Consider the following 26,887-nt stretch of genomic DNA (forward strand, 5'->3'; position numbering starts at 1 on the left):
GCCACAGATTGCATGATTCCATTGATGTGAAATATCGCCAAGTCTGCAGAGACAGGAAGTACATTAGTGGTTGCCTAGGGATGGGGAATGGGGAATGGGGAGTCACTGTTCATGGGTATCAGGGTTCCTTTTGGGATGAGATGTTCTTTTTTTTTTTTTTTTTAAAGATTTTATTTATTTTTTCATGAGAGACACACAGAGAGAGGCAGAGACAGAGGGAGAGGGAGAAGCAGGCTCCCTGCAGGGAGCCCAGTGCAGGACTTGATTCCAGGACCCCAGGATCACAACCTGAGCTGAAGGCAGATACTCAACCACTGAGCCACCCAGGCACCCCACGGGGTGAGGTGTTCTAAAGCCAGATGGTAGTGATGGTTTTACCACTCTGTCATATACTAACCCCCCTGAATTGTACACTTTACACAGGTAAACTGTAAGGTGTTAGGACAAAAGAACCTGGCCTGCCGCTCCAGGGCCTCCTTTATCAAGTCTTGGCCACTTCCTAATGCTTGGTCTTATCTGCAAAATGGGTCAGGAAGATGCGCCTGCCTTTGTGACAGTGGGGACCCGATGAGGTGACAGGCAGGAAATCATTCCTCATTTTAAAGTTTCATTTAAAGTTTCCTCTTCAAATCTCATTTTGTATTTACATTTATTACAGAAGGAAATGTATGCACACTGTGCAAAATTCAAATGGGTACACCTTGAAAAGTCAGTCCCGTTTTTCTGGGGTGATGGAAATGTTCAGTATCTCGGTAGGGGTGGTGATTGCACAGATGTGTACATTTGCCAAAACTCATAAAACCCGACCCGTAAGAACTGTGAATTTCACTGTCAACAAGTAATACATTAAAAAATATTTTATTATTATTTTTTAATTTATTCATTTAAGAGAGAAAGAGAGAGAGAGAGTAGGCACAAGAAGAGGGAGGGGCAGAGGGAGAGGAAGACTCCCTGCTGAGCAGGGAGCCCAACACCAGGCTCCATCCCAGGACCCTGAGATTATGACCTGAGCTGAAGGCAGATGCTTCACCATCTGAGCCACCCAGGTGCCCCCTAAAATATTTTAAAGTAAACCCCTTCTGTCTTTCTTCTCCACCTTCCCTACAGGAGGTATGGTTGTTGTTTCTTGCTCAGTTTGGTCTTTGCACACACCAGCAAAGAAAATATTTTCTTTTATCTCTTTTGTACACAAATGTAAAAAAAAAAAAAAGGTACTTTGTACACTGATCTGTCCCTTCTTTCTTCCCCCTTAAAAACATACCGGGAGGTGGCATCAGGCAGCGGGGCCTCCAAGGGCTGCGCACTCATCTGTATGGATGTGCTGTGATGCAGCTAAGTGCTTCCACCGTCAGCGGGCGTTTGGGATCTTTCCGATCCGCTGCTATTACAAAGAGTGCTTCGGTGAATAACCTTGTGCACAAAATTATATCATTTTTCACAATTGTGAGCAGTATCTGGAGGACAGATTCCTGGAAGTAAGTGCTGGGCCAGAGGGTATGTGTATTTGGAATTTTGACATTGCTTCAGAGGTTCCAAGAGTGTCTGCTTCCCCACACTGTTGCAACAGGGCGAGTTATTTAAACTAATTTTTGCTCTGGCCATGTGATGAGTGAAAAATCTCTCAGAGTAGTTTTAATTTGCATTTCTGCCACTAAGTGTGAGACTGGGCCTTTTTTTTTTTCTTGTATGTTTAAGCATTTTTAAAATTTCCTTTTCTGTTCATAACCTCTGACCAGTTTTTCCCCTCTGGGGTGTTTTTCTTATTGATTTGTAAGAGCTCTTTATATATGGGGACATTGGCTCTTTGCTTGGGATATGAGTGGGACATCTTGTTTCTTTTATAAGTTCTATGGATGTTTGTTGTTACTGTGAAACTCTGGGCACAGGAAGAGATTGTCACTATTTTTCTCTGAGTATCATTTCTCAGGATAGGTGTGGGGAGAATTCTTGTCCGTATGAACCCCAAACATTTGTGTCTCTGCCCCGCTTTCACACTCATGGTTGGGTAACTGATTGGCCACCTGGGTCATTTGCTTCCAGCCAGGCCATCCAGAGGACAGAAGATCCAATCGCAGGGGTGCACAGACCCGTGGCAAGTCCTCTTTTATTCTGAAAACATGCTTGGTCACCCTCTCTGTGCTGGTCCAGTGTGTGGCACAGGGACTCATAGGTGAGTCCGGCTGTCCTGCTCCCTGAGCTAGCAGCTCACAGTCTGGTGGAAGATCCAGCACAGCGACTGCTTGGCAGGGGAACCCCTGGGGCAGCCAGGGGCATAGGCACCAATGGAGGCACTAAGAACTGGGGGAGGTGGCAGCCCCAGAGCTCCAGGGGCCTCCTTGCTCAGCTAGCCTCTCCCCAAAGGGCACAGAGGTGGGTCCTCAGAGGGTAGTTGGTTGGTTTTTAACAAAAGCAAGAATCTTGTTGACCCAGTTCCCCCTGAGTCCTGGTCTCCCTGGCAAATGGGAGCGGTTAACCATATTCACTTGTAGGGTGACTTAGGGGCCAATTGAATTGAAGCAAGCAGCAAGCACAGGCTTGGCACACGGGGGTGAATTTTACATTCCACACGGGTGTGCCAGCTTGTGTGAGGGTGGGGGGTTTGGTTTGGGGGACACGGAGCAGGATGCCCTTGCTCTGGGCTGCAGCAGCAGCAGCAGCGGAAGCTGGGGTGCTCCCAATCCAGCTGTCCTCCTAGCTCTGGGATGGGGGTGGGGGCACTGGCAGAGTGAGATTAAGGCTGTGCAGAGATGTGTGGTGTGTGGGTGTGCTGTGTGTGTCTACAACAGAGGCCATGGGGGGGCTTCCAGGAGCAGAGGAGTGTCTGAGAGAGAAGACAGACAAGCCAAGGGAGGGCGGGCTCCAGCTTTATTTAGCCCAAAGAAAGATGCCACTCTCTCAGATCTCCTCGCTGGGTCTGCCCTGGGGTCCCCCATTTCCAGCTCAAGGGGTCTCTGGCCTTTGGGGTGGGGGGCAGCAGCCCAACTCTGCCTTCTCAGACAAAAGAGGGCGTCTTTCAATATCTCAGGGAGCTGGAGAGGGAGTCAGGGGGTGAAGCAGGAGAGCTTCCCTCCGGTAGGAGGGCAGCTCCGGGGGAATGGGGTCAGGGACATTCAAGGCCCTACGTCCTGGGGAGAGAGGTCCTGGGAAAGGAGCTACAAGGGGGCAATGCACCCCCATTAGGGACCTAGGCGAGAGTGACCCCAAGGGCAGCCCCCGCCCCCACCTCCCGTTCCCAGGAGGTCTGGGTGCCCTGTGCATGGACTCAAGGACAGCCCCAGATAGCGGTTCCGTCCTTGACCGTCATTCTCTGGTCCAAGAGTCCAGGGGAAAGGTGGTGGTAACTCCACCACCATCCCCCTTTGGGGTATCGGTCCTTGGGTAGCCATCAGGAATATCGAATTTGGTGGAGGCCCCGGGGGTGGGGCGGGAGGGGCGTGGAGGTGGAGTTTATGGGCCGCGGAGAGGCCGCCGGACCGGACCCCGGACCGAGCCCCGTGCCCATCTCCCGCCGGCACATCCTTCGGCCCGGCTGCTGGGAGCCTCACGCGCCACTCGCCCCCGGCCGCGGGCCTCCCCGGGGAGGGAAGGGCACCCGGGGAAACCCCTCGCCCTCCAGCAGCCCCCTCCCCTTGGCTGCGCGCGCTCTCCCGGGCGTGCAGTCGGGCCCGGCCGCCCCCGCCTCCCTTCGCCGGCCAGGACAGGACCGCGAGCCCGGGCGCGGCGCAGGCGGCGGGGTCCGGGGGGTCGTCCGCGCGCCCGCCGGGACCCTCTCCGCAGCCCCAACGCGGCGGCCCGGGAACCGCGCGCAGGCCGTGCCGGGCGGGGGCGCTCTTGAGCCTGGTTTGGGATTTTACCCACCGCGCAAGCCGCAAGCTGGGGCAAGGGCGGGGGGCGGGGGGCACCGCCGGCGGCCGCTGGGTGAGGCTCAGGGTCTGGGGGCTGCGGATGTAGAACCCGGTTTGGGGTTTGGAGGCCAGCCGAGTGACCAGATCCCCGGGTGTTCCGGAGGCGAATGAAGGGGAAGGGGGATCGGTGGGGCGGGCGGGCGGGGGTGGGGGGGTAGGTCCGCCCAACCAAACCTCCCCGGAATCCGGAGGGGCTGTCCCGCGCGCCCGCCCTCTCCGCCGCCGAAGGGGCGACCGCGGGGGGACAAGTTCCCGACGGCCCGACCACCCACCCTCCCGCCCGCCGCCCACGTGCCCAGCCCTCCTCGTCCCCGGGTACGCGCCCCTGCGGGCTGTGCATTTGCACTCGCGGACGCGCGCGCCCACACGGGGTCTGACTTCAGGTCAACTTCCACGCGGCTCCCGGTGCGTGTGCGCACGGCCGTGTCCGCACGCGCGTGCACACCGCCGCCCCCGGTGCCCACCTCCCTTCGCCTCGCAAAGTCTCCACTTCTGGACCTGAGGGGCGTCTGCTCCCAACGGCGGCCTGGGCCGGGGCCGGGGCGGGGGGCGGGGGCGGGGGCGGGCCGGGAGGAGGGGGCGCGCGGCCTCCGGGCTCCACTCGCCGCCCCCACGCGCGGACCCGCGCCCCCTCCCGAGGCCCCCTTCTGACACCCGCGGCCCGCGCTCCGGCCGCCCCCGCCCGCGTCCCCCGCCCCTCCTCCCGCCCTCCCCGCTCCGGCTCCTACAGGAAACCTTCGATCACGCTCAGAAAGAATGTGCTACAATCTCGGCGCTGCCGCGGCCGCCGACACCGCGCCCGAGCCGGAGCCGGAGCCGGAGCCGGAGCCCGAGCCGGAGCCGGAGCCCGAGCCGGAGCCGGAGCCCGAGCCCCAGCCCGAGCCCGAGCCCGAGCCCGAGCCCGAGCCCGAGCCCCGGCCCCAGCCCCAGCCCCAGCCCCAGCCCCAGCCCCAGCCCCAGCCCGAGCCCCAGCCGCCGCTGCCCCGCCAGCCCCGCCGGCCCCGCCAGCCCCGCCGGCCCCGGGCTCGCAGCGCGCGGTCCCCGCCGCCGCCCCGCGCTCGCCCCGCGCTTGACGCAGTGAGCGCCGCAGCCCGGCTCCCGTCGGCTCCGCTCCGCTCCCGGTCGCAGGCCGAGCCCAGCCCGGCGGGCCCCGGGAGGGGAGGGCAGGGCGCGAGGGGGAGGAGATCTGTCTGGAGCCAGCGAGCCCCGCGGAGGAAGAGGAGGAGGAAGGAGGGGAAGCCGCCGCCGCCGCCGCCGCCGCCGCCGCCGCTCCGGGGATCTGGGCGCGCGCGCTCCGCTCGCGGGTGACGGTGGCGCCAGCCCCCGGCCCTCACCGGGCCCAGGTAGGAGGGGGACGGCGGGGGAGGGGCTGCGCGGGGCTGCAGGGCGGGGGTCCCCTGTGCCGCAGCAGCGGGGCTGGCGGGTCCCCGCCCCTGGGGGAGGCGGGGAAGATGCTCTCGGGGCGGCGGTGGGGGCGGGCGCGGGGTCCCCGCTGGCGCTTGCGGCCCGAGCCGCCCCAGCCCCCGCGCCCTGTCCTGGGCGCCCGCGCCGGGCCGAGTCCCCCCGCCCGCGTGGCTCCGCTTGCGGCGCGTTGGGTCCGCGGTTTCGGGGCATCCCCCACACACCCCGGGTTCCGAGGCGGGCGCACCCGAAGTTAGCGGTCGCCGAACGCCGGCCGGACAAACTTCCCTCCCCGACGCCGCGGCCCGAAGGCCCGGCACTCCGGACCCCTCGGGCAAGGAGGCGCCTCGGGGACCCCGAAACTTTCCTGAGCGCTGTGAGAGCGGAGGGTGGCTGGACAGGGAGGGGAGACGCGGTGGTCTTGCTTGCGAGGGCATGGTGGTAGCCGCGGCGCCGCGAGTTGGCCCCGGGACTGCCCCCCCAACCTGGAACCCCATCTCCTAGCAGGGCGGGCAGGGGGTGGGCTAGAGGCATCTAGCTCTCGGGCAGCCAGGATGGGGAAGCAGCGCTGCGCCCCGCGCCCCGGAGCCCTTGGAGGGGGTCTTGTAGGACACCCCCCTACTCCCTTCGCCGGGCTCGGCCCGCAGCTGCTGAGCCCGCGGCAAGGACCCGGTTCCTGGCTATTAATAGGCGCCCGTGACCTGAACCTTTCCAGGCCCGAGAAGCTGCGAAGCTGGGCTTGGCTCCGGGTGGGGCGGGACCCCAGGCCCAGCACTGGCTCCCTTCCTGGCTCTCATCGTTCCTATCCTGCCGCTCTTCCCTCCAGCCCCCACTCCCCACTCTCCTCCCAGTCTTTCCATCCCGGCCTGGGGGCGTCACCCCCCCAACTTTTTCTCTTCCTCAACTGCACGGTGTGGCCTGCGGCCGCCCCGTCAGTCGGGGACCTGGGCCAGATTGGCGATGGGAGCACAGTCCCCAACAGAGTCCTCCTCGTTTGGATGGGTGTGGGGTTCCTGGGGCCAGACTGCCAGGGATGAGCGGGGATTTCCTCCCCTCAGCGCCTTTCTCCCAACCTACACAGCGACGCACTATACCTTCGTGCCTCCCCCCCCCGCCCCCGCAGGCCTGTCGCTGCCCCATCTCGGGGTCAGTGGGGAGTGGGGTGGTCACAACGGGCAGCCTCGGGGAGGCGTGGAGGGCAGAAGGGACTCCGGAAGCTCCGGAAAGGATTTTGGGGTGTAGCTACAACTGCATGTGCAGGGAGAAGGTGATGTCCTAGTAGCCTCCCTTCTAGCGGCGCCTTCGCACACCCCGAAGGCCCAGGAGGATTCCACTTCCTCCCCCCACCCCATCCCAACACTCAGATCTGAGCTGGAGTGGACTTGGGGGGCGGGGAATAGGAAACGCTGCTTCCCATCTGCAACGCTCGGCTCCCGAGCAGCTTGGGGGTCCTCTGTCCCCCAGGGCTGGCCGCCGGCCCCGCCCCCTCCGTTAATTCGGGGACCCCAACGCCTTCCAGCGCCCGCGCGCGCCGTGCTCAGCAGTCTCAGAGCTTTGGTGAGCGAGGTGTCGCATCCTTTCCCCCATCCAGGTCTGGGGGTGGGGTAGGGGGCGTGGATCGCAGTCCTGGGTCCCTGACAGATGTCCTCGCGGCGGCGCCGGCGTCTCTGTAACAGATTTAATGACTTACACGCAGACCGCCAATCGGCGCGGCCACGGGGGAGGGGCGACCCAGCCGAGACTCAGGGGACGAGGTCGCAGCCTGAGGGACGGCGCAGCTCTTCTCGGGGTGGGGGGCGCAGTGGCGAGGACCCTGACGTTGGCTGTTGGGCCCCGCCCCCAATCCTCTATGCCCCTAACTGTGGGCTTCACTCTCTGTGCGCTTGCCCCGTACATCCTCGGATTGCGGGGACCTTCCCCCGAGGACCTCTACCCTGCTCCGCACCATCCCCCATTGACCTCTGAGTCCCTAAGCGGAGCCCCGACCCTGGGCAGACACCTGCTTGCCTCAGGGTTGGCCAGTGTGGGTCCAGTGTGGATCAAGGCGAGCTGAGGCCTCTGGCCTCTGCTTGCACACTGCAGAAATGGGCTCATAGTCCTGGCTACACCGGGGTATTGAGAAGGTTGTGATGTAACTCTGGGCAGGCACCTGGCACAGTCCCTGGCACACTGGAGATGTGCATCAAAAGCCTAACCTACCTGATCCTTCCAGAGCTGGAATTCCTTGGACAGCATGGGTCTGGGGGTACCAGTCAGAGAGGAAGGGGGTGGGTCGCCACTAGCAGGGGAGGAAGGGCTAGGAAGGGCTTCCCAGGGGTCTCCCGTCACTGCTGTGCGGTTTCAGTGCAGAATGAGGCCAGAGGCTGGAAGATTGCTTTCTGGGACCTACTAAGAGTGACCGGTTTTGCCCCCTTTCCAAGCTGCAGCTGGAAGGCCTCGTGAACAGCAGGGAGGAATGGGGAGACTTGACACCAGCCTCTCTGTCCCCTGTGCCCAGGCCTGGCATATGTGAGGCTTGCAGTACCTATTTGGTAGTACACAGGGGCCTGCCCTTGGGCTGCACCTGCTGAGACAGGGGTGTGGGTAGGGGGCAGCCCAAGGAGAAAGGCTACATACAGCTCAGACGCCCTAAATGGCCCAACAACCTCCTTGCCGAGCCTTAGCCCTGACTCTGGAGCCATATGTGTCTGGGCCATACTTCCCCCCCACCCCAGCTCTTGAAATAGCCATGGGGGCACACTGGCTCTTGTCCTAGTACCCCCTTTAGGGCTCTGCATCCACCCTCAACGGAGCTAGGGCAGGCAGGCAGGAGGTGCCACAAAGCACCAAATCCCTAAATTCTGGCCTGGCAGGGGGAGGGCAGCTCTGAACCCACTCCCCCCTTCCTGGTCAGCCTTCTGTGCCAGGCAGGGCTGGGGTGGGGGGTGCTTGCCAGTCCATATAGGACTTGTGCTGTGGACATTCATTCACATTCCCTCTCCGGTCCCCACACACTATAGGATTTATCTTGATTTGCTGCCTTTGAATTGAGTCAACTCTTTTGTATGCTCGGTGAATTGCCCAGCTGCTGGCGGGGAGCGGAGAGCGTGCCGGGGGTACTGAGGCCGGGAATCTTAGGCGGGCGGGGGACAGGAAGCTGGGAGGGGGTGTGGGCAGCGGCAGGGAACCGAGCAAGGGGCCGGAGCTGGCAGCCCGGCTGGCCGAGGGGCGTGCCCAGGCCTGCCGGCTGGAGAGAAGACTCCGGAGCGCTGGGGAGGCTCCGTCCTGGGGGTCGAGGCTGCCCCTCGGCCTCTGGTTTGGATGCGCTGTGCAGTGTGGGGCGAACATCAGGGCCTCTCCTGACTCAGTTTCCTCTCCTGTAATATGCGGGAAGAGGGGCTTCCACACGCAGGTTGTGAGGGTCCAACTAAACGGGAAGAGTGTGCGAGAACCCCGATGTCATCCCAGAGGTGGGGGTGAGTGACGGAAGGAAGGGGAGCCAGGGCTGGGGAGAGGGGGGCGGCCCTACCCTACCTGTCCTCTGTCCCCCCTCGTTCGGTCCTTGCCCCCGGGTCGTCCTCTCCGACGAGGGCCGGACCGGCGGGCCCACCCAGGGCCCAGAACGCCCTGGCTTGGCCTCAGGTGGTGGGGGTCGTGAGTGGCTCAGGCCGGCCTAGCGGGCTCGCGCTCCCCCTCCCGGAGCGCGCCCCCCCCCGCCCCCCTTGGATGCGGGAGGAAAGGCAGGAGCCGACGGTCAGGACACTAGTCCTCCAGCGCTCTCTAGCCCCCCGCCCCCCGCCCTGCCCCCTTCCCCCGCACCCCTTCTCCCCCCCCCCCCCCCGCCCCGCGGCCGGGAGGGAGGGAGAGGAGCGCGGCGGGCGCGGGCTCGGAGCCGGACTCGCGCGGGGAGCGGGCGGGCGGGCGCGGGCGGGGCGGGGGGAGGCGCGGGGCGGGGCGGCGCGCGGATCGATGGGCGAAGCTGGGGAGGCATCTCAATCCCCCGAGCGAAGTTAGAGCCAGGAGGACCGCGGCGGCGGCGGGCGCAGCCCGGGAGCGCGGCTCGGCGGCAGGTAAGCGCGGCGCCCGGGAGCCCGAGGCCGAGCGCGGCTGGCGCCCAGCCTGGGGACGCGGGACCCCGCGGGGCCTCGCGCGCTCCCCCTGCGCCCCCGGCCCCGTGCGCCCTCGGGGCGCGGCGGCCAAAGTTGGAGGAACTTGGCGCCGGCGCGCGGCTCAGCGGGCGGAGCAGGGGTCCGGGCCGGGGTCCTGCAGCCCCCGGGTCGCTGCTGCCCGTCGCAGCACCGCTCGCTCGCGTGGCCCTGCTCCGTCCCCAGTCGTCTGTCCCCTCGGCAGCCCCCTGCGCCAGGTCGTGCGTCCCGCTAGCTGCGGCCGACTCTCCGCGGCCTTGGGTCGGCGACCCCCGGCGGTGTCCGCGGCACGGACCCCGCCCCGTCTGCCCTCCCGGCGTCGCGCATCCCCACTCGCACCGGGACGCTCCGGCGACACTCGGGGGAGGGGCCGCATTCCGCGGTAGCTGGCGGGGAGGTGAAGCCCTGGCGTGGGGGTGGGGGCCTTTGCTCGGAACTTGGTGGCTATCTCAACCCCTCCCCCGATCTTGGACCGCTCTCCTCCTCACGGCTTTTTGGGGAGTGCTGCTGAGCCTCCTTGCCCGGATCTGCCTCAAAAGACAGGAGCCCGCTTTCCATCCTTTAAAATTCTCACCATTTGCTTGCAGCCAGGGTGGGGTCCCCTGCAGGTGTTCCCCCCTCCGACGCAGACCGACAGCCTCTGGCATCAAAATCAGACTCTTCCAAGCATCAGCTGCGTGACCTTGGGGCAGGTAACCTCCCTGAGCCTCACTTTTCACATCTGTAAAATGGGGGCGTGACAATAATGTCTACTTTATGGAGGAAACACCACCAGGAAGGCTTAGCCCTGGGAGGGCTCCTCAAGGCCTTTCCTGTGAGTTTAGGAGACCAAGCCAGGTTTGCACCCCAGCAAAACCTCAGGTGTGAGCTGCTTCTCTTTGGGCAGCTCATGGAGCCCTTGCTTGGATGCAGCTGTAACTGCCTTTTATTTGCTTTTTGGGGCTCGGGCCGTGCAGAAAGCATTCCCCGGGTCTCAGATCCCATGAGCCTTGGGAACAGGAGCTTTTGGAGTGTGCAGAGCTCAGGGAGTTATAACAGGCAAACCTCTCCACAAGGAGACCCTCAGCCTCTGCCCAGCCCCAAGAGGGAATGACGATGACGAAATGGGGCTATGTTGTTTTAAGCCTAACCAGCCCCCTGACCTCCTCTGCCCTGGGGCCTTACAGTTTTCAGCTTTTAACTTTTAGTTTTGGGGGGGACAGAATCATAGCCACAGGCCAGATTTGTGTCCCACTTTGTCAGAAGAGGAGATATACCCAGAGCTAGAAGGACAGACTCCGGATAATGGGGGCTTGTCAGACGGGAATGCCCACCTTTACTCTGGATTGAGGGGTTTGGAAACAGGCCAAGGTCCCAGTTAGGACTTTGGTCCCTCAGATTCCTGGGCACGTGTGTGTGTGTGTGTGTGTGTGTGTGTGTGTGTGTGTGTCTGTCTGTCTGTCTGAACACCTTCCAGTGGGCAGACGACTTCCAAATCAGAAAGGTTGGGAGCCATGCCCTCCCCGCATCAGCTGGACCCTCTCCTGGGAACAGCTGTGCAGCCCTCCTGAAGTGGTAATAGGCCTGTTGCCCTTGTCGAATTGAATTGCTGAGAGCAAGCAGTTCCTGACCCTGGGAAAAGTCAGGATAGGCACCTCATCCTGAGGCCTGACCAACAGGGGTGGGGGTGGGGGTGGGGGTAGGGAATGTGGTGGGTGCCTGTACCTGTGGCCAGAGGAAGGGAGGAAGATCAGTGTCTCTTTCCTCATTACCCCCCACAGAACTCTCTCTGGAAAGCTCAGAAATTCTGCGAAATGCCTTTGGAAACAGGTGCCGCACACCTGGTCTGGGGAGAGGCTGCTGCTTCCTCACATCCCTCCCTACCCCTTCCCCCTCAAGAAACAGGTGGTCAGGGTCCCCAGAAGAGCCTAGGGCGAGAGCTTGGACCTAGCAGCCCTTCTCTGGATTCCTAGAGTCTTCTGGGATTTGAATCTTCAGACCCTATATGTCTCCTCGTCAGCATCACCTGCTTCAGGGGAGAAACATGAGTGAGGCCAAAATTGTGGCAGTGACTCAGATCAATGGAGTAAAATGGGAGCATCTGCCTGGGTCCCATATCTGTGTGTCTGTGGCACACACATGTGTGCACACATGCACACACACCTCTCTAGATTTCAGAGGGATTTTCTAAACACTGAGAAAGCCTTCCTCCTCAGATCCCCCTGGGCCATCGCTTCCCCCTTAGGGGCCCAATGCCAGGTAGCAGAGGACCCTATTCCCGAGGATGCCGTAGCAGCAGAGAAATTTATGAGCAGAGGTGCATGGATATGGGGTGTTTGTCTATCTCTGCAGGAAACAGGCAGACCCTGTAGATTCCCCGGGTGGGTGGCGGATAATACATACGGAGGGCAGATGCAGGATGAAAAATGCTCGTGAGTGACAGGCAGGAGATAGATCTCCAGGGCCAGGTGACGGGACCATAAATTTCCGGGCGTGAACCTGGAGCGGCTGGTGGCGTTGCCACGGACATTGGATGCATTTGTCATTTCTGCGGTCCCTGCCATGCCCCCCACAGCGCCCTTCCCTTTCTGTTTGTTGTGGGTTCCTATTTCTTCCAGCAGAGGCTCGGGTGTTGACTGGCCTTGGGTGCCGCCCATGCAGGGGACTGGAGGCCCTGATGGGGAAGGGCTTTGGCTGTTATCCATCTCAGCACCCGCTGTATATCTGGGGAGATTGAGGGATGGGCTGTGGTCTGAGGTCACACAGTGAGTGGGGGCGGAGGGGGGGTACAGGGCTTCTGTACCTGTGTGGTGGTTCCAGGCTTACCAGGCAGGCAGGCAGGCAGGCAGAGCCTCCACTGCTAGGGACTCCCTCTGCACCCCCCACCCCTGTGCACCCCATGCCAGTCGGTGGCCCTGGAGGGGAGCAGGAAGTGGGGTGGAGCTATGGACACTCAGCTGTCCTGCCTGTCCCTCACCCTCCACCCCACCAGTCCGAGTCTGGCTGGCTGAGACCTGGTTTTGCTCTGAGACCAGCTCTGAGACCTGGGGGAGGGGGCTGGTAAGAGGGACCATCCTGGGACCCAGTGGCCTTATGGGGGCAGGAACCAAGACTCTTGTCCATTCAAGCTGGAAGAGTCCCTGAAGGTTTATTCAGCAAACATATTGAGGACCTACTGTGTGCTCTGCCTGGAGCCTTGAGACAAGACCGTGACAAGGCTGTGGCATTGGCGGAGTTGGAGTCTGGGGTGGGGGGACACAGATAATAAATGGGACCACACAGATATATACATACAGGCCCATCTTCCAGAAGGGTCTAGCATCAGCTCAAGGTCACACAGCAACAAGGTGATGGTGGAGCATGACTAGAATCCTCCTGGAAGGGAGCCAGGACCCGGTGCTTGCTTCCTCCAGGCTGGCCTCAGGCTTGGAGACAAAGCAAGAACTGAGGCCCAGGGCAGCAGGGGCCTAGTAGGGTTGACAGCTTTTTCAGGGTCAAAAATGAGCCACAGCTTGGCTCCCTGCTCTGGGGGACAAGAAGCAGTGGGGAGACTGAGTCACAGAGGCTGGCCCAACATCTGAGCACTGGGGCCAAGGCCACAGGAAGGCCTTTCACGGGCAGCCCCCACTCTACCCCGCTGCCCCTGGGGCTGTTCGTGTGGTGCTATGTCTGACTCAGTCCCCTCCGGACGCCTCCCTTCCTGTCCGACAATGAGCCTTAGTTCCTCAGGGTTTCCCTCCTCCGTAAGCTGGTGGCCAGCTCCTCCTGGGAGGGGGGGGACTGCTCTGCCCAGGCTTGGGGGCTCCCCAGGATGGGTCGTGGCAGCCCCTAGAGGGCGGGCAGCATTTGGATGACCCAGAAGGACAGGGCAGGTGTCTAGGCTCAGAGGCCTCCCGGGGAGCGGTGAGTGGTGCTGGGAGCTGGGCCTCACCCACTGGGCAGAGACCCTGCAAACCCGCTCGAGGCCCCTCCCTCCGCTGGCTCTGGGGATGGGCTCCCCATCCGTAATGCCTCCGCATCCCCAAACAAGGCTGAGCAGTAGAGAGAGACCACTCTGAGCACCCATGTGAAGGGTGAAGGAGGTGAGGGGCAGAGCCTGGGACCAGCCATCAGTGTGGACCCGTGGCACTCCACAGTGCCTCTGAACCCTTCTGTTTAACAGATGGGGAGACCGAGGGCCAGACAGAGCAGCAGGCCGGCGTCAGCATCGCCTGCACCATGCCTCCTGCTCCACCTTGGGGAGAGCAGAGGGTCTTTCCACAGCTTGCCTGCCTCACAGACGGGGCCACCGAGGCCCTGCCTACAGCTCTACACACAGTAGACTGGCAAATGGGCCGCATACCCACCCCCCTTAGGATCCCCCCCAGATGCTCACCTCTCTGCTGTCTGTCCCTCCGGTGGCTTCTTCTGTAAAATGGCATTTGGGAAGCCCTGGGCCTTGAGAGCTATCCATGGCACTGCAGTTGGGCACAGTGTGACAGGAGGCCCAGGCCAGCCCCAGGCACGTGCAAGGAGGCCAGCCAGGTCCTGTGGGAGCCCTCCCAGGAGGCGGGAGCCCTGGAAGACTAGTGGCAGCCCAGAGGCTCCCTCCTGCTTACCGACAGATTCTGGTTTTATTTCCAGCAGGATCCAACTGAGGCACCCCCTTGTCATTAGCTCCCTTTGGTTTAGAAAACACCAAGATGGAAAGGCAGGCCGCCACGTGGTGCTCCACGCTCAAGCCTGAGGACAGCTCAGTGGCTCTGGGGGGAGAGCCTCATCAGGCGGGGGGTTCCTGGGACCCTGACGGCACACGGTCTGCGCTGTGGGGAGAAGCCTGTGCTCCACGGCCTGGGGGCAGCAGGCAGGCCATGCTATACCTGTCTTGTGCTGTGAAGACAGAGCCCCAAGGAGCGACTGGGCAGGTGTTGGCCCAGCACCCTGGACACCCAACTCTGCTCCTCCCTGAAGGCCACGTCTACCATCCCATTCCTCCACAACCGACCTGGAAGCCTGAAGGGCCATGGACCCCCTGGATATGTCTCCTGAGCCTGCTCTGGGTCTCTGTTATCCCTCCTGTGTGTGTGAGGGGATATCCCTGCCTCTTACAGCCCTATGGAAGCTTCTGGAAGGGTCTGGCTGCAGATCAGCGGGTGGCTAAGCCTTGGTGCTTTCATCTGTCCAATGAAGCCTAAAGCACAACTGTGTGGTGTGGTGGCTGGGCATGGAGTTGGGGGCTGGGGTGCCATGGGCCCTGGTCAGGAGGCCAGGGTTATGGGTGCATTTCTTTCCCTCCCTGAGTCTCATGTCTCTCTGTAGTGGGAGGGAAGACTAGGGTAGGTGGCCTGCTGTGGTTGAGTTTGAATGGACACAAGTTCTGTAGAAGACAGAGCTGCTGCTCGTGGTGTCCCCAGGGCTTCCGTTTTGTCGAGTGAGGCTCAGCTCTGCAATCCTGGCTTCCCTCGGGAGGCCCCACTTGGCCCTTGTGTCCCTCTGTCCACTGCCATGCAGAGGTGGGATGGAGGGTGCTGGGGAAATGCCAGCAAATGCCAAAGCCCTGGGTATCAGTGAGCCTGGTGTGTTGGAGGAAGTGTGGCCGACCACCAGGAGCAAGAGGCAGTAGGACAGGTCACGGTGCCCAGTCTGGGAGGGTGGCAGAGGTCTTGGGAAGAGCTGGGTCTCATTCTTTTTGCCTTGGGGAGCTTTCTGGGGAGTCTGAGCAGTAAGCCACGAGGATGGCTTGTATGTGTAAAGGATCCCTCTGTCTGGGGGCGAAGGCAGGACTCTTAGGGCTATGAGCGGAAACGAGCCACGCAGCTGGGAGCCTCTGCCGATATCTGGGGGAGCTGGGGTAGCCCAAATCAGGCTGATGATGCTGGCGGTGGAGCAACACAGGGACAGGATGCTTCTGTTTTGACATTGCCTAAAAAATCAGAGCTGCGTTCCTATAGAGAAAAATATTCTGTAAAGCGAACTGTTGTTCTCCCATTTATATCCGTTATGAAATGAGGCACGCGTTGTGCAGGGAACAGGATTGTGTAAAGCAACTCCTGTGGCCCCTTTGACATCCATTAGCATTTCAGAGATGTTTTTCTGGGGGAGATGAACCCCCCTCCCCGACACGGATGAGTATGAAGTCCAGATCAGTATGTGGTGCCGGGTGGAGGTGGTACCCGGGGAATCTTCTTGGCAGCCGGGGCGAGCTTCCTTTTGGAGACGAGCTCCTCAGATCTGAGTTTGCGAGTGATCGTGTGTGTGTGTGTGTGTGTGTGTGTGTGTGTGTGAGTGTGTGTGTTGGGACGTGCGCTCTGTGTGCACGTGTGCACGCACTCACACACGTTTGTGCATCCACAAACTCCTGGAGAGAGCTTCCCCCTCCCCCTCCTGGAGACAGGAGTATGCAGGGGCCATGGCCCGACAAAGGGCACCTTCCCATTTGAGTCCCCAGTCTGATGGCTGAGATTCTGTGAAATGAATTTGTTGTCTGCTTTTTTTATTTTTTTGCAAATTCAGTAGAGCAGACTGAGGGTATAACATGAAGGGTGCATGTGGGGCTCCTGGGGCTCCCAAAGACCCCCAACCCCTTGGACTGCCCGTGCCCCTGGGCCTGGGCGAGGAGGGCAGGCCAGACACAGGCCTCGGAGGCGTCTGCCGTCTGACAGACGCAGGCTTATTTTGGTGTCCTCATTATGCTGTCCCCACAGAGCAAGAACATGCTAGGACTGAAAGAATGTGATTCGCCAGAGACAGCTTTTTAGAAAAACAACTCACCAGAAACCCAGTGTTGCCACCGGCCTTAATCCACACGAGTCAGGGCTGAAGCGGGCAGCTGTGCCTGGATCGCAAAGACACCCACGCTCCAACAGACACAAATGCACACACAGACACTCACTGCCACAGGGTCACATTCACACACAGCCTCTCGCTGGGACACACCCATGTGGCCTCTCCTACACGCCCATGTGCACACGCTTGTGTGCATGCGCCTTGCATGCTCCCGTCTTTCACTCGGGCACAGGTGTGCCCAGGGACTCTAAAGTGACATGTAGACCTCACGCCCAAACACCTGGACGAACCTGCAGGTATCAGCACATGCTTGGATGTTCCTGAGGACACGTCCTGCCATATGGACTTGTGCAGTGGAATGTGCTGCTTGCGTGTGCCCCGGGAGGGCTCTCACAGGACACATGCCCAGGTGTGGCCACGCTGTGTATACCGACATGCAGGGATGTGCTTCTCTCTGGTGGGATTGGGAGAAGGGCTCCTGTGGGCGGGAGCTTCTCTCCGGCTTGGGTGGGGGCTCAATTGTGGGTTCACCTTCACTGTGCCAGGTGTTGCACAGAGCCTGGGACCAAGGCTCACATATCATACCGTGCCCTTGTGGGGTCCTTGGGATGCCAAGGGGAGGAGGGCCTCTCAGGCTGACAGGTGGTAGGTGTATAGGCAGGGGGCCTGGCTGTCCTGGCGGGGAGCATGGCATCCACAGAGGGCCCCAGGGCCTCTTGTGTTTACCGTGGTAGAAGGTGGTGGGTTGGGGATGGGGCGGGGGTGGGGGAAAGCCCAGATCCTCGGGGGCACCTGTCACCCTGGTCACACAGCCACAGGGTGGCAGGATCCAATTCAGCTCCCACCCTCCTCTGAAGAGAAATGTCTGGAAATTCTGAATTCAGGAAGAAGACCCCCTTTGGGGGATAGGAGATGGGGGGTGTGGGTACTTGGTGGATAGGATGAAGATGGGCAGTGCTTCAAAATCAGAGCCTTAGGGCTGTTCCAGCTGTGTTCTTCCAAAAGAGGGGGCAGGCTGGGGGGGGCAGGGACCCAACCCCAGGTGCTCTGCCCCAGCTGTCTGGCTTCCTCAGCTCCCCGCCTGGCACTGCTCAGCACCTATGGCCTCTGTCCCACCCGCTGGCCCCAACTTCCACCTCAGAGGAGCTCTCGGAACCACAGGACCTGGGCTGGGAGGATTCCCATGCCATGCTGTCTTGTATCCTGGGGGGCTGCCCCAGCACCCCTGGGGTCCTAACACAACCAGGGAGGGAGGTGCTGTGTGCCCATTCTATAGACGAACACATCAAGGCACAAGCAGATGACTTGGTCCAGGCTCACCAGAGCCCATCACAGACACCCCTACAAGCCAGCCCTCTGCCCATTTTACAGATGGGTGAGCTGAGCCTTCCTGAGGGGGGAGAATGAGTCACTGGCCACGGACAACCCAGAACTGGCTCTGGCCTCTGATGTAGAGGAACTGGGGCCTGCTCTGGGCCAGGGGTCAAGGGCCAAGGGAGGGGCTTGTGGGGCCCAGGCAGCTCCATCTCTATTCCTGCTTCCCCGGGGTTCTTTGTCTGACAGGGTCAGCAGGAGTCAGGGAGCAAGGTAGCCATGGAGTGGGGCTGTGGCCAAGGTCATAGGGAAATGACCCAAGGGTCGTGTTTGGAGTGAAATCCTAATGACAGGGTGGCAGAGGCTGATGGCCTTGGGGGCTTGTATGTTATTCTGGTGGTCACGAAGGCAGTGGCAAGCAGAGGCCATGAGGTGTGCATGCAAAGTGCACTGGCACGCGTATCCTTCCTTCTTCGGCAGCTTGATTCCAAGGGAGCGAGCGTTCACACACCGTGACATTGCAGCGTGCCTGCCTGTGACATCGGCACACACCTGCCGGAGGGTGCTCTTTCGTGGTTCCCATGTACTGATGGTGTCACACGACATGGCGACAAGCTAGTCTGAGAGCGTGCCCATCCCCCCAGAGGTCCCCGTCTGGCTCCCAGCACTGATCTGTGGCTCTCTCTCGAGATGCAGCTTTTCTGGACGTTTCCCATCAGTAGCATCCTACAGCATGTGGTCTTTTGCACGTGGCTCCTTTCACTCAGCATGTTTTCCAGGTTTGCGCATCCCATAGCATGATAGTACCTTGTAGGCTTTCGTTGCTGAATAGGATTCCATTTTTCTCTATACCGAGTTTTATTTATCTGTGCACCTATTACGGGCATTTGGATGGGGTGCAGTTTGGGGCTCGTATGGATAACACTGCTTTCTTTGATGGAGAGTCTGTGTAGATGGGTGTTTTTATTTCTTGGGTGGATCCCTGCATTAGAACTGCCCCGACGTATGGTAAGTTTATATTTAAATTGTTAACAAACCACCAACTGATTTTCCAAAGTGGCTGGACCACCTTCCATTCCCACAGCGGGGTACGCGAGGCTCCGGGCTGCTCGGCACTCCTGAGACACTCGCCCTAGTCTTGCCGTTGTAGAGACTCAGGTGGAGCGTGTCCCGCTATGCTTTCAGGTCCTGTCTCGTCTCCCTAATGATCAATAAAGTTGAACGTTTTTTTCATGCCCTCTTTAGGCATTCATATTACTTTTCGGATAAAATTTCTATTGAAATGTTTTGCCCATCCTATTGGGTTTATGTGTCTTATTGAGTTTCAAAACTTAAAAATTATTGAGAGGATTCTTTATACATTTGGGATACAAGCCCTTTGTTGGAAATATGACTTGCGAATACCTTATTCCCAGTCTGTAGCTCATCTTTCAGTATTTTAAATGTGGCTTTTAGGGCACAGAAGTTTTTATTTATAGTAGAGTCTGGTTTTGTCTGATTTTTTCCTTTATTGTGTTTCTTCTATATTTTTGGTGTTTAAGAATTCTTTGCTTAATCCAAGGTCACAAAGCTTTTCCTCTATTTTTTTTTCTACGAGTTTTAGTCTTAGTTCTTGCATTTGTGAATGCTTAGTTCTTTATTTTTAAGTGAATATTTGGGCACAGTGTATAAAGATCTAAGTTCAGTTTTTGGAGTCCGGACCTAACTGTCCTTCTACAATTTTTTTGAGAACTTACCTTCTCTGCCTGAAGTTTTCTGGGGACCATACGGGTAAGGGTTTGTTTGTGGCCTGTCACTTCTACTCCAATGATGGACATGTCTGTTCTTATACCTGAACCCTACTATCTTGTTGAAATTTATAACATGTGAGTGTAAGTCTTCCAAATTTGTTTTTCTTGAAAATTTGTTTTGGCTATTCTAAGCCCTTTGCATGTCTCTCTCTTTGTTTTTTGTTTTAGAGAGAGAGAGAACATGTGTGCACAGGTGCATGCGTGAGCAGGAGCAGGGAGGGAAGGGGCAGAGGGAGAGAAATTCTTAAGCAGACTGCCCAGTGGGGAGCCCAACACAGAGCTCCATCTCAAGACCTTGAGATCACGACCTGAGCCGTAACCAAGAGTTGGATGCTTGGAACCGACTGTGCCATCCAGGTGCCTCAGCTGGTGAATTTCCTAGACAATTTAGAAGATTTAGAAATTTAGAAAAATTTAGAAAAAAAAAAGCCTGCTGGGATTTTGATGGGCTTGTATTTAATTTATAGATCATTGTAGGACTATTAAGTATTCCAATCCATGAACATGGAATGTCTCCATGAATTTAGATCTTTATTTTCTCTTAGCAATTTTTTATTTTCTGTGTGCAAGTCTTGCTAATTAAATTTCTATTGTTAAATTCATTCATAAATATCTTTTGATGCTATTGTGAATGGAATAATTTTCTTAATTTCATTTTCAGATTGTTTGTTGCTAGTACTTAGGAATAAAATTGAATTTGGTATATTGATCTTTTATCTGATGATCTTGCTAAATTTAATTATTAACTAGTTCCAGAAGACTCTTTGTGGACTCCTTAGATTTTCTACATACAGGATCATGTCTTCTGCAAATAGAGTTTTACATCTTCCCTTTCAAACTAGATTCCTTTCATTGTGTTTTTTGTTGGTGTTGTTTTTGTTGTTGTTGTTGTTGTTTGTCTTTCTACACTTAGTGAAGCCTCCAGAATAATGCTGAAAAGCTGAAAGGCAGAGGAACTTTGTTGCTGGCCCTACAGGGAAAGCGTTCAGTCTTTTAATGTCAAGTATGATGTTAGCCATGGTTTTCATAGATGGTCTTTTGGTTTGAGGGGGTCCCCTGGGCTCCTGGTTTGTTATGCATTTTTATCATGATTGGGTGTTGAGTTTGGTCAGATGCAGTTTGGTTTTATTCTGCATCTACGACATGATCCTGTGGCTCCTGTCTTTTTGTCTATTACTGTAGTATATGACTAGTTGATTTTCAGATGCCAACCCCGAACCCAGCCTTGCATTCCTGGGATAAGTGCCTATAACCTATATAATCCTCTTTATGTGTTGCTGGATTTGGTTTCCTAGTAGTTTGTGGAGGATTTTTGTACCTATGTTCCTCAGGGATGTTGGTCTTTTATTTTCTTATGATGTTTTTGACTGGTTTTGCTATCAGGGGAAAAAATACTGATCTCATAGAATGAGTACGGGAGATATTCTCCTTCTTCTTTTCTGAAAGAGTTTGTGAAGTTTCTGTGTTATTTCTTTAAATGTTTGACAGAATTTACCACTAAAGCCATCTGGGCCTGAGCTTTTCTCTGTGGGGCATTTTAAATTCTTCATTTAAAATATGGCATAAATCTATTCAGATTTTCTTGCAACAGTTTTGATAATTTGTGTCTTTCTAGGAATATGTATACTTAATCTAAATTGTCTAATTCATCGGCATCAAGTTGTTCATAGTATTCCCTTATAGTCCTTTTAATTTCTGTAGGATTGGTAATGATGTTTCCTCTTTAATAACTGATTTTGGTAACTTGTGTCTTCTTTTTTTCTTGGTCAGTCTAGCTAAAGATTTGTCATTTTTATGGATCTTCTAAAATAACCGAATTTTAGTTTCATTGATTTCATTGATTTTGTCTATTTTCTTCTGTTTTTTATTCCTTCAATCTCAGCTCTGATCTTTATTATTTTATTTATTTAATTTGTTTTGGGTCCAGTTTGCTTTTCTAATTTCTTAAGGTTAGGACTCAGGTTATTGAGATTTTTCTTCTTTTCCAATATACATTGAAAGCTATGAATTTCAAATGAAGCCTTACTTTTAACTGCATCTCATAGATTGATATATTCTGGTTTATTTTCATTTAATTAAAGACGTTTTCTTATTTCCTTTGTGATTTCTTTGGACTCAGGGATTATTTAAAATTCTGTTGTTTACTTTCCAAATATTTGAGGGATTTCTCACAATTTATTTCCTTTGTTGATTTCTTTTCAATTCCATTGTGATTGGAGACTATACTTTCTACAATTTTATTCATTTTAAATTTATTCAGGTTCATCTTGTAACCTGGCACATGTCTGTCTGCCCCAGAGAATATATCATGAGTGTTTGAAAGGAATGTGTGTTCTGCTGGATGGAATTATTCTATAAATGTCAGTTTGGTCAAGTTGGTGATAGTGTTGTTCTTCTACATCTTTACATGATTTCTCTCTAGTTCTGTCAGTTATTGAGAATGGAGTATTGAAATCTCCAACTATTGTTGAATTGCCTGTTTCTTTTAATTCTGTTGATTTTTGCTTACTGTATTTTGAGGCTCTTTTGTTGCTGGCATATTCACATTTAATGGTTATGTCCTCCTGAGATATGGACCTGTTTATCATCATGAATGTCACTTTTTGCCTTTGGTAATCTTTCTTTTCTTTTCTTTTGATAGAAAGGGTGGGGGGGTGGCAGAGAGAGAGATAGAATCTTAAGCAGACTCCAATCCCAGTATACAACCCAACACAGGGCTTGATCTAACAACCCTGAGATCATGACCTGAGCTGAAATCAAGATTTGGATGCTTGATCAACTGAGCCACCCAGGTGCCCCAGGCTTTGGTAATGATTCTTAAAGTTTATTTTGTCTGATATTAAGGTTCCCACTCCAGCTCTGTCATGGTTACTGTTTGCATATATTTTCCCATCCTTTTGCTTTCAATATGGTTGAACCTAAGCATAACACTTTTAGATAATCCGTATTTGGATCTTGTTGTTTTAACCCAGTCCAACAATCTCTGACTCTTGATTGGACTGTTTCATCCATACACATTTAAAGTATTTTGTATTTGATGTAGTTACATTTTTCTTACTTATTTTCTACATATTTCTTCCTTTCCCCTTTCTCTTTCTCCTTTGCTGCCTTCTTTTTGTGTTAAATATTTTTAGTGTACTGTATTAATTCCTCTGTTAATTTTTTATATTATATTGCTTTAAGTTATTTTCTTAGTGGCTGCCCTGGGGATTGCAATATGCATCTTAACTCATTGCAAATGATTTCAGTTTAACACTAATTTAATTATGGTGAAACATGGAAACTGTTCCAATACAGTCCCATTGTCTCTTTGTCCTTATGCTATTATCATATATATTCCATTAATATATGCTAAGAGCCCAACAACATACTGTTATGATTATTGCTTACTGTAATCATGTTTTTATTTTTATTTTTATATTTTATTTCTTAATTTTAAAAAAGATTTATTTATTTTAGAGAGAGAAGAGCTAGGGGAGAGGGAGAATTTCAAGCAGACTCCATGCTGAGTGTGAAGCCCAACACGGGGCTCGATCCCAGGAGCCTAAGATCACGACCTGAGTCAAAATCAAGAGTCAGAAGCTGAGCCAACTGATCCACCCAGGTGCCACTAATCTTGTATTTTTAAAAGAAGTTAAGGAAAGGAAAAAAGTACCTTTATGTACTTTTTTTTAAAATTTTGTTTAAGTAATTTCTATGTCCAATGTGAGACTTGAACTCACAACTCCAAGATCAAGAGCCACATGCTCTTCCAACTGAACCATCCAGGCACCCCTTATAGACTCTTATATCTGCCCATGCATTTACTATTTCTGGTGGTCTTCCTTTCTCTCTGTGGATTTGAATTACATCAGGCATTGTTTTGTTTTAGCCTACAGACTTCCTTTGTTATTTCTTGTGAAGCAGGTCTGCCAGCACCACCTTCCCTCAGTCTTTGTCTATCCATATCTTTAGTTTGCCTTCCTGTTTCTTTCACGGGATGTGGAGTTCTTGACTGACGTTTCTTCTTTCGGCACTTGGAAAATGCTGTTCCACTGCTTTTCCCCCTCCATAATTTCAAATGAGAAGTCAGCCATCAATCATACTGTCTTCACCCTGCACAGGATGGACCACTTTCCCCCATTTTCTCTTTCTCTTTCAGCTGTTTGATGAACCATCTAAATGTGGAGGTTTTGTTTTCATCCTCTTGAGGTTGATCTTGTATTTGTTAGCTTAATGTTTTTCATCAAATTTGGGAAGTTTTCAGCCATTATTTCTTCAGATATTTTTCCTGCCTCTCTCTCTCTCCTCTTCTGGGATTTCTACCACATGGATGTTGGTGTCCCTGGGGTCCTACATGTATACAAGGTTTGGTTTGTTTTTCTTCCCTATTTTTTCTCTCTGTCTTTAGATCGAGTAATTCCATTTGATCTGCTTCAGATTCACTGTCATTCTTCTACCATCTCTCACAAAGTTCCCACTTCAGCTATCATACTATGGAATTCCAGAAGTTCCATTGTTTGAATCATCTCTCTCTTCGAGGTTCTCTATTTTTGAGTCATTGTCATCATACTTTCTTTCCTTAAACACAATTCTAAGAGGTCTTTTTTAAAAACAGATTTATGATCACTGCCTTGAAGTCTTTATCTGCTATATGCAACATCTTGTGATATTCATGGGCAATTTGTATTGACTTTTTAAATTCTGAATAGGAGTTACCCTTTCCTGTTTCTCTGCATGTCTTGCAATTTGGGGTTGAAAATGGACATTGTGGATAATATTTTATAGCAGCTCTAGGTTCTGATCTCCCCCTTCCCTGACTCAAAAGTTGGTATTTTGCTGGGTTTTCTTTCAAAATGTTGAAATCTATTTTCCATTAATGTTTCTGTTTTGTCCCCCTCTCCTTTTTAAATCCCTGCTTTTATATTTAATTCTGGCTTCCTGAGGATCGTCTCTGTGTCTACTTAGCTTAGTGGTCAGTCAGTGATTGGTCAGAGGTTGTGCACAAACAGCCGGCACCTATCAGGCTTCCACTATGTGCTGATGAATCTGCATGTGGGTTTAAGAGCACATTTAAGAACCAAGCAGTTTTCAAGCCTGCCTGATATTTACTTTCTACAAGAACCTCTTGTGCCTCCTCTGTGTATGTCTGTAGGCTCTCAGCAAGCCAAGGAAATGTGAATTTCTTGGACTGTCTCTGCTCTCTCCTCTGCATGTGTGCTGCCCATCGGCTGGGTGCACGTGGAGAGCTTATAGAGCATTGCTACGACTGTCACATTTCATGTCTTTCTCTGTCAGATTTCCAGCTAATCCACTGGTCTATTGCTGCCCGAGCCAGGATCACAGCCTCTGCCTGGTAGAGTCTCTGGCTTTTCCCATTCACTCGTGCTGAGATTGCCACTTATTACGGACACCACTGCTGCTGACCGTGAGTTTGTGTCTTCTGCTCTGAATCAAATCAGCCTCTGGCGGTGAAGCTTCTAGTTTTCATGGCCTGCCCTGCCCTATGCCACTCTGTTATGATGATGCACCAGCTGAGCTGGGAGTGGGGAGAAGGGAGCAGTTTCAGGCAAGAACACCACCTTTACTCTGTCTTATTCAAAGTTCAGTAGTTTTTCATGCGTAAATGCCTTTGGTCGGTTTCTTAGATGTTGAAAATGTTATTTTAAATCATTTTGACTAGGTTTATGGTTTTGGTGACCTTTTTACTATAGCATGCCACAAGTCCTACCCCATGGTATTATCTTCGGAAAACAAAACTCTAGAAAACTGAGCATATACAGCTCCATAAATTATCACAAAATGAAATCTAAGGACCATCTAGGTCAAGAAATGAGACATTGCCTGTATCTCAAGCCCCTCAGCTACTTTTGTTATTACCACTCTTCTTTCCTCTTCAAAGGGAAACACTTTCCTGATTTTTAATTCTACAGATTAGTTTTTCCTGTTTCTATGCTTTTTATGAATGGAACCACACCATATGTGTTCTTTTGAAGCTGGCTCCTTTTGTTCAACAAAATATATATGAGGTCCCTAAATGTTGGTGCTTTAGACATAATTCATGTTCAGTGTTCTATAGTATCCTACCTTTTTTTTTTTTTTTTTTTTTTTTTTACCATTGATGGACATTTGGTTTGTTTCCAGTCTTCAGTACTTGTGGATAGGACTGTTTTATACATTCTTGTACTTGTCTTTTGTGGAACAGATACCTAGCAGTGGGGTTTTAGGTTTGTTCCTATGTTGGATTTTAGTAGTTGCTGCCCAACAGTTTTCAAAAGTGTGCCTCACCTTTTAGTGGCAGTTCAGCACTGGTTGTCCACATCCTTGCCAACACTTGATATTTGTCTGTCCTTTTAATTTTAGCCTTACTGGTGAGCGCCTTTTCATAAGTATATTAGCCACCTGAATATTCTCTTTTATAATGTATCTGTTCAAAACCTTTACCCATTTTTTTCCTAAGAGGTCTTGATCTTATATGTTTATAGAAAGTCTTAATATATCTCTAAACACTTCTACTCTTGATTGTGTAGATTGTAAATATCTTCTCCTATTCTATGTCTTGGCTTTTTTACTTTTCTGGCTATATCTTTAAAAGAGAAGATCTTGATTTTATTGGAGTCCAAGTCATCCTTCATGATTAGTGCTTTTTTGTTGGCTTATAACAAAATGTTTTCTCATCTCAGGTTCTTGAAGATGCTTTTCTGTGCCATCTTCTAAAAGCTTTATTGTTTTACATTTGAGAGACTTGTGGTCCAACTGGCATTAATTTTTTACCTATGGTGTGAGGTAGGGATCAAGTTTCAGTTCTTTCCATATATTAATCCAGTTGATCTTACATCTTTTATTAAAAATGCCATCAATTTTTTATGGCATTATTTATTTAAACCTAATCTTGTTTTATTTTTAGGTTAGTGTGCAGTCAGAGCCCACATGCTCTTTACCCAGTTCCCCACAGTGATACCATCTTGCAAAAGTGTCTTGCAGTGTGACAACTAGGATAAGGACAGGGAGACAGTCCAGACCCAACATTTCCATTGGCAGAAGTTCCCTTTTGTTGCCCTTTATGGCCACACTCATCTCCTTCCCCTCAGCCCCATCTCTGAGCCTCATAACCACTACCTTGTTCTCCATTTCTGAAATTCTGTCTTTTCAAATATGTTATATATGGAATCATACCATATATAAATTGGGGATTGGATCTTTTTTCAGCACAATTCCCTGGAAATTTATCCAGCTGTTGTTTTTATCAATAGTCCATTCCTTTTCTGATTGAGTAATAATATTATTTTTTACCTTAGCCTCTCTACATGGCACACTGTATATAGTATGTATGCATGTGAGTGATTTCAGGGCTCCACAGCATCCAATTCCAGTCATATAATGTGTCGGGGGGCGAGAGTACAGATGGACAAGTGTAGGGGGGCCACGTAGGGAAAAACACAGATTCCTAGCTCAGTCCCTACAGCTATGGTTGCTAAGGAACCATGCATATATTTCTGGGTGTCTGGTGCAATTGATATAGCCAGTTGTGCCTCTTGCCCTGGGATCTGCTGTGGTCTAGTCTCTGCAGGCCCTAGTCCCACCTTTGCTGGTGGTAGAACCCAGTGTGCCATAGACCCTTGAGGAGCCA

At 53.7% G+C, this 26,887-nt stretch overlaps 1 protein-coding gene across 3 annotated transcripts in view; it reads left to right on the forward strand.

Moving 5' to 3' along the window:
• The first annotated feature begins 5,164 nt into the window (after positions 1-5,164).
• Positions 5,165-26,887, forward strand: part of ELFN1 (extracellular leucine rich repeat and fibronectin type III domain containing 1) — a 67,253-nt gene continuing 45,530 nt past the window's right edge. The window contains exon 1 of one of the 3 annotated variants that reach the window (XM_055340543.1): positions 5,165-5,248. The gene's annotated coding sequence lies outside the window, so the exon portion shown is untranslated. Of the gene's footprint in view, positions 5,249-8,684; positions 8,762-24,653; positions 24,686-26,887 lie in introns of those variants that run through there. The other 2 variants (XM_055340545.1, XM_055340544.1) reach the window with 2 other exon arrangements.

The sequence above is a fragment of the Nyctereutes procyonoides genome, unplaced genomic scaffold, assembly GCF_905146905.1.
Source record: "Nyctereutes procyonoides isolate TBG_1078 unplaced genomic scaffold, NYPRO_anot_genome, whole genome shotgun sequence".
Classification (NCBI taxonomy): Eukaryota; Metazoa; Chordata; class Mammalia; order Carnivora; family Canidae; genus Nyctereutes; species Nyctereutes procyonoides.